This window comes from Oryctolagus cuniculus, chromosome 12 (assembly GCF_051225735.1).
Source record: "Oryctolagus cuniculus isolate XC-2025 breed Fujian yellow rabbit chromosome 12, ASM5122573v1, whole genome shotgun sequence".
In the NCBI taxonomy this organism is placed as follows: domain Eukaryota; kingdom Metazoa; phylum Chordata; class Mammalia; order Lagomorpha; family Leporidae; genus Oryctolagus; species Oryctolagus cuniculus.
The window spans coordinates 63341100-63347209 of record NC_142878.1 but is presented as its reverse complement, the minus strand read 5'-3'; positions in this window follow the sequence as shown (position 1 = coordinate 63347209).

The following is a 6110-nucleotide window of genomic DNA, read 5'->3' as shown; positions in this document are numbered from 1 at the left end:
GTTTGTCAGCTGCACTAAAGCAGGGAATGTGGCCATGAGCGCTGCCCTGGAGGAGCTGAGTCCGGCAGGGCAAACAGTCACACTCTATGCAGAGAGAGGGGGCTCTGAAGGGAAAGCCCCACATTCTTCAGGGTCAGACGAGGGGCCAGCGAGGACGGTGGATGTCAGCACAGAGCTCGCAGATGTTACACGAAGCGCACGGGGCTGCTTGTCAGGTATGGAGCAGAAACAGGTGAGGCATTTGTCTGCTCTTTAGGAGCAAAGCCGGGAGAGTAGACCGGGAGCTGCCGCCTGTGGTTTCCTGGTCCCTGTGGGGCAGCTGGGCACTGACTCAAAGGGTTTTCAGGACGCGGGGCAGGGTCGCTTCTCCCTGGAGTACCTGGGGGAGGTGGCGTTTGAGGGAAGGCGGACTTGAGTCATGGGACCTGGGTAATAGAGCAGAGACTAGGGGATGCCTTCTTGTAGAAGAAACACCTGGGGAAGTTAAACCTAAAACAAAGTAAAAGATTCTGCTAAATACTAGAGTATTTTAGGAAAAGTACTGCTTTCCCTCTGCCTCCACTGCCTTAGGAGGGAGGAGTGGTTTCTCCTCTCCTTACACATTGTAGGGAAGTCCAGCCTTTCCCTCTGAGGGTTGGTAATGAAATCTTCTGGACTGAACTGGCAATAGATTAACAGGAGAAAAAGCATACAAGCTACAGCTTTTTTTTTTTTTTTTAAAGATTTTTATTTATTTGAAAGACAGTTACAGAGAGGGATAGAGAGATCTTTTATCCGCTGGTTCATTCCTCAAAAGGCCACAACAGCCAGGATCCCAGAGCTTTATCCAGGTTTCCCATGTGGGTGCAGGGGCCCAAGTACTTGAGCTATCTTCCTCTGCTTTCCCAGGTACATTAGCAGAGAGCTGGATTGAAAGTGGAGCAGCTAGGTCTCAAACTGGAGCCCATATGGGATGCCGGTGTTGCAGGCGGCAGCTTAACCAGCTACACCACAGTGCCACCTCCAGCACGTTTCTTAACTCGAACAGCTAGGAAACTCAAAGAGGGAGCCGACAGCTGACACTTGAATACCCTCTACATAGGGGGGAGAGAAGTGGGGGACGTAGGCCGTGTAGGGAAGCAGCAAATGATTTTTAGGGGAGATGGTGGGACTCAAAGAACAGAGAATGGCCAGGACAAGGTTCCCCGGGCTCTAAGTGTGGTGTTTGACTTTTCCCTCTTTCCCTGGGGCAGGAAATGAACGTTCCTTGGCTAATGGAGCTGAGCGGGAGGCGGAAGGCACCTGTGCTCCTCTCCAGCAGGCTGAGCTTCAGGTGGCCAAGGCCACTTCAGAGAAGGCCCTGCGAGTGCTTCAGGGGGAGGGGCGGAGGGAGCCCCCGGAGGTGATGAGGCGGCTTCCTAGCAGCGTACACGGGGGATGACTTTCTGAACCATCACCATCAGTTTCTGACCTCATCAATCTGCCCCTTCGGACCGCTCCATCCTTGGCTCTCCTTTCCATTCCGCATGGGGATTCCCTAGCACAGTCTGTACACGAGAAAATAATGCATTTGGTCTCTGTGCTCTTTTCTTGGCAAACAGTTTTAAAATCCCTTGGAATTTCCTGAGTGACAGGGGTGTTTTCTGTTATTTATAAGGAGCTATTTTCACTACACCTGAGTTTATACTAATGAGCTGACTCATTGTTGAGCCCTCGGACAGTTTTAAGGGAGGGACTAGTCATGCCACAAAGCCCAGCATGTGATCAGAGCATTGGAAATTGCATCTCCACCCCTACCCATTGCACTCCCGACTTCTTGGAAGCTGGGAGAGAGCTGGCGATTGAGCCCGTCCTGTGGCCAACAGTGTGGTCCATCTCACCTATGGAGTGAAACCCCCTATCAAAACTCTGGACACTGACACCAAGAGGAGCTTCCTGGTTGGGGAACACCTTGACGTGTAGTAGGGGAGCAGGCACAGAAGCTCTGCTCCGCTCCCCCTAGACCTTGCCCTCTCTATCTCTTCCCCTTGCCTCTTCCTGAGTCATATTTTATAACAAAACTGTAATTACAAGTTTAGTGCTTCCAGTGAGTTCTGTGAGTCACTGTAGTAAATTATCAAACCCTAAGGAGGAGTGGTGAGCACCCTTGTTGTAGCCAAGTCAGACAGAGGTGCACATTAGGACCCCACTGCATCTGGTCCTTTGAGTAAGGGTGGTCTTTACCCTTTCATTTATGGGGTCTGACAGTGAAATGAATGGCAGCATACCCAACCAGTGTCAGAGAACAAGTGTCAGGTACCACCAAGGTGGCCTCTCCACAGCTTTCCTGACCCTGTCACCTCTCACCTTCACTGGTCTACGAGTCTCAGCTTTTCTGAATTCCTTCTTCCTTCCAAACCCTGCTCCTTGGATGTCTACATCTGCACAGCCCACTAGGTAGCAGATGTGTTGGAGGAGCAGGACCTGGGGACTTGAGGGTGTCCTGACAAAGGAGTTTCCCCCCAAATGCAGAAGGGTGCTGGTGAGCAAGGCTGCTGGCTTGGCTGAGCACCCCTTGAAGTTGAAGCCTCTACTTCGGATCCCTCCCACCTCTCTCCTTCCCCTGTGGGCAGTGGGGTGGGGGCGGGAGGGGGGTCTGGCTCTGCAGCTCCCAGCATCATTGGCCTTGACAGTGAACGCAGAGTTCTGGCCCTCTGTCCGCTGTGAGTGCCAGTGCTCACACAAGCCAACAAATGCACACCATCTGCGTGCACAAGCACACATGCACACACATAGGACAGGAGTGCGCCCAGGCTCAGGTCTGCATCAGAGAATCGCCACTCATGGGCCTACTCTGGCCTGCTCCTCCTCTTTGCTTTTTGCCAACACTGGACTTGGCAGGGTGCAGGCCTGCAGACTGAAGGCCAATACAGAACTATGTGTTCCCTTCTCCCTCACACACCCTACCCTGTCCTGAAGCTATCTCCAAGAGCCTAGGGTTGTGGCTCCTTTGGAAACAGCTTAGATGAGTCTGTTTGACCTAAACCACATGGATAGCATGGTAGGCAGCCAGAGGGCAGTGTCCCCTATGTCCCCAACACACTGGAAATGAAGCAGGTTGTAGACATGTGGGGCCTAAACCAGGCACTCCCTCCCAGGGGCTACTGAAGCTTGGGAGGCAAATGTGGGAGTTTCAGAAGTGAACCAGACCCCACAGACGGCTGCTCTGTGCTGCAAAGCCCAGAACTGGCCTCAGCAAAAGCATGGTCTACGTAAGCCACCTTCTCCCCTTCTTCTAGTTCCCAGCCCCTCCTATGACGAGCCCTGGGTCCTGGAAGAACAGACTTAGCCACACATGCCATCGTGGCATTTGAAGGGTTGTGCTGCGTTTTCCCCATAACTGGTGAAGGGGTTCGGGAAAGGCCAGCCCAAAGGTGCTGCTTTGGTGTGCTGGTGGCTTCCCACGGAGGGCACCTGGAGGCCAGCAGACACAGGGCAGCGCTTCCTCTTAACTTCTCATCTCTCCCTGAAGATAGGCTCTGAAGGAACTCTGCTGCCCTGAATCCCATGCCCGGAATCTCACCAAGCCAAGCCCAGCTCTCAGCACAGGAGAGGAGATGGAGGTCAATGCCAGGTCCAGAGAGACCTGTCACCTGTCACCTGTTCTTCTGAGGGCCCATTCACTTTTCCCCTACATCACCAACCCCCTAAGTCACCGCTGGCCGGTCCCTCTTTGCTGCCCCTGCATGTGACACACTTAAGAATCTCCTCTCTTGCTATTCTGCCCCATCAGCTCCCTTCATAAATCCTGTGAGTGCGACCTCAGAGGATAGAGGGAAGGTTTCCCTACCCGAGGAAATTTAAGGAGCAGCTTCAGTGGGAAAGAGGGCTGGTGTCCTTGCTGATGTCACCACACCCCACTCTGCACCTCACAGCCTGCTCACAGGCCCTTCCCAGGCCCAGCCCAAGTGAGGGGGCGGGGCTGTGACTCAGGAGTGACTGCAGGGAGCTGGCCGGTTTCCACCCCTTCCCCCACCAAGTGTTGGGGCGTCTTCTGTGAAGTGAGCTCCTCTAGTGATGCTCTCAGTCCAAAGGGTCCAAACTGCTTCATCGTGAAGATGCGGGGAAGACAAAACCCCACCCCGTCTCAGGCTGTACGTGGGATCCAATTGCATTATATCCAGACCTCCTCTGGGTTGTCACCCCAATCCCCTCCCAGACACTCTAGCCCCCAACAGTCACCACAGCAGCTCCAGAGTCTCATGTTTCAAAACTGAGGGGGCTCCTAGCACTCATCAGTCCCAGCTGTCCATGCCACAGCGAGTGGGACTTGGTCGAGGTCACATAGCTAATGGGCGGTAGCATGAAGATCAGAACTCAGTCCAGGGCCCTTTCTGGAGAGCCACCATGGGGGCTGGCACTGTGGCGCTGCGGGTTAACGCCCTGGCCTGAAGCGCCGGCATCCCATATGGGCACCGGTTCGAGATCTGGCTGTTCCTCTTCTGATCCAGCTCTCTGCTATGTCCTGGGAAAGCAGTGGAAGATGGCCCAAGTCCTTGGGCCCCTGCACCCACGTGGGAGACCTGGAAAAGCTCCTGGCTTCAGATCAGCACAGTTCCGGCCAATTGGGGAGTGAACCAACAGATGGAAGACCTTTCTCTCTACCTCTCCTCTCTCTGTGTAACTCTGACCTAAAAAAAAAAAAAAAAAAAAAAAAGGCTGGCACCGTGGCTCAATAGGCCAATCCTCCACCTGTGGTACCGGTACCCCAGGTTCTAGTCCTGGTCCAGGCACCGGTTCTGTCCCGGTTACTCCTCTTCCAGTCCAGCTCTCTGCTGTGGCCCGGGAATGCAGTGGAGGATGGCCCAGGTCCTTGGGCCTTGCACCCGCATGGGAGACCAGGAGAAGCACCTGGCTCCTGGCTTCAGATCAGCGCGCGGCCGCAGAGGCCATTGAGGGGTGAACCAATGGAAAGGAAGACCTTTCTCTCTGTCTCTCTCTCTCACTGTCCACTCTGCCTGTCAAAAAGAAAAAGAAAAAAAAAAAAAAAAAAGGAGCCACCGTGGAGCATCCCCACTCAGCTCAGAGTTTGCGACCTGAAGTTTGGGCCCAGGATGAGGTATTTATGACGGGTCAGTTTCCCTTCCCCCAAAGCTCTCATTTCGTGCTTCAGTGCCCCGGTTGCCCACAGCAGGGTCTGGGGTGGGAGGAGGTGGTGAGTGGGGAAGGCTGCTGAGCCGTGTCGTGGCTCTGCCGGGCTCCCAGCCTGGGCCGAAAGGGGCTTGTCCACACCAACCTGGGAGCAGGTGTGGGCCCTCTGTCCCCAGGGCTTCTGGAAGAACAGTTTGTTCTGCAAGGGGGGTGCAGCCCGCAGACAGGGAGTGACAGACACCAGGAGCCTGTTGCAGCTGCTTCCTGTTGTCAGAGAGCACCCGACTGAGGGGCTGAGCTCCCTGGCACCCCGGCCCCCGCCTGGCTCCCCACGTGATAACCTGCCTCAGTAGGCCAGCGACGTCCCAAGGGGACGGAGGACGGCTGTGTTCCAGGGGCGAGAGCTCAGAGTGAGGAAGTGTCTCATGGCCAGACACACTCATTTCCAGTAGCATGGCTCACCACGCCCGGTGCAGACAGGGTCCTGTCTCGCCTTCCTTTCCTGGTCTCCCTGCAGAGCCAACTTCTCCCCAGTCTGTGGCCCCCTCAATTCCAAAGCCTGAGGCTTTGCCCACAGACGCTGCCTTCCGCAGCCCACTGGCTGCACTGGACCATCCCACATGAAAACGTAGTCCTGATTCTCATTCTGCCTTGTCCTGTGCTTTGACATTTCACCTTGGCTTGCTTTGTCTCCTCTTCAAGACTTAAGACGGGATAATCTGTGTCTCTAATCACTGCCTCCTACTTCAAGCTAGACCCCTTCCGGAGCTTAGCCAAGGGCTGGCACTACTGCAAGAGCCAGGACTTTATGGCAAGTCCTGGTGTCTCTTTCTTGCTTCCTGGTTGAATTTCTGTCAGCTGAGCCACTGTTCACCCCGGACACAGTGGCATGCTGGGAGCTGAAAGAGAAAGAGGACTTGGGCTTCCCTTCCAGAATTTTCTGCCTGGTAGTCCTGTGGCCTCACACAGGGAGCTGACCGGGGCCTTGCCGCCTAGTCCGA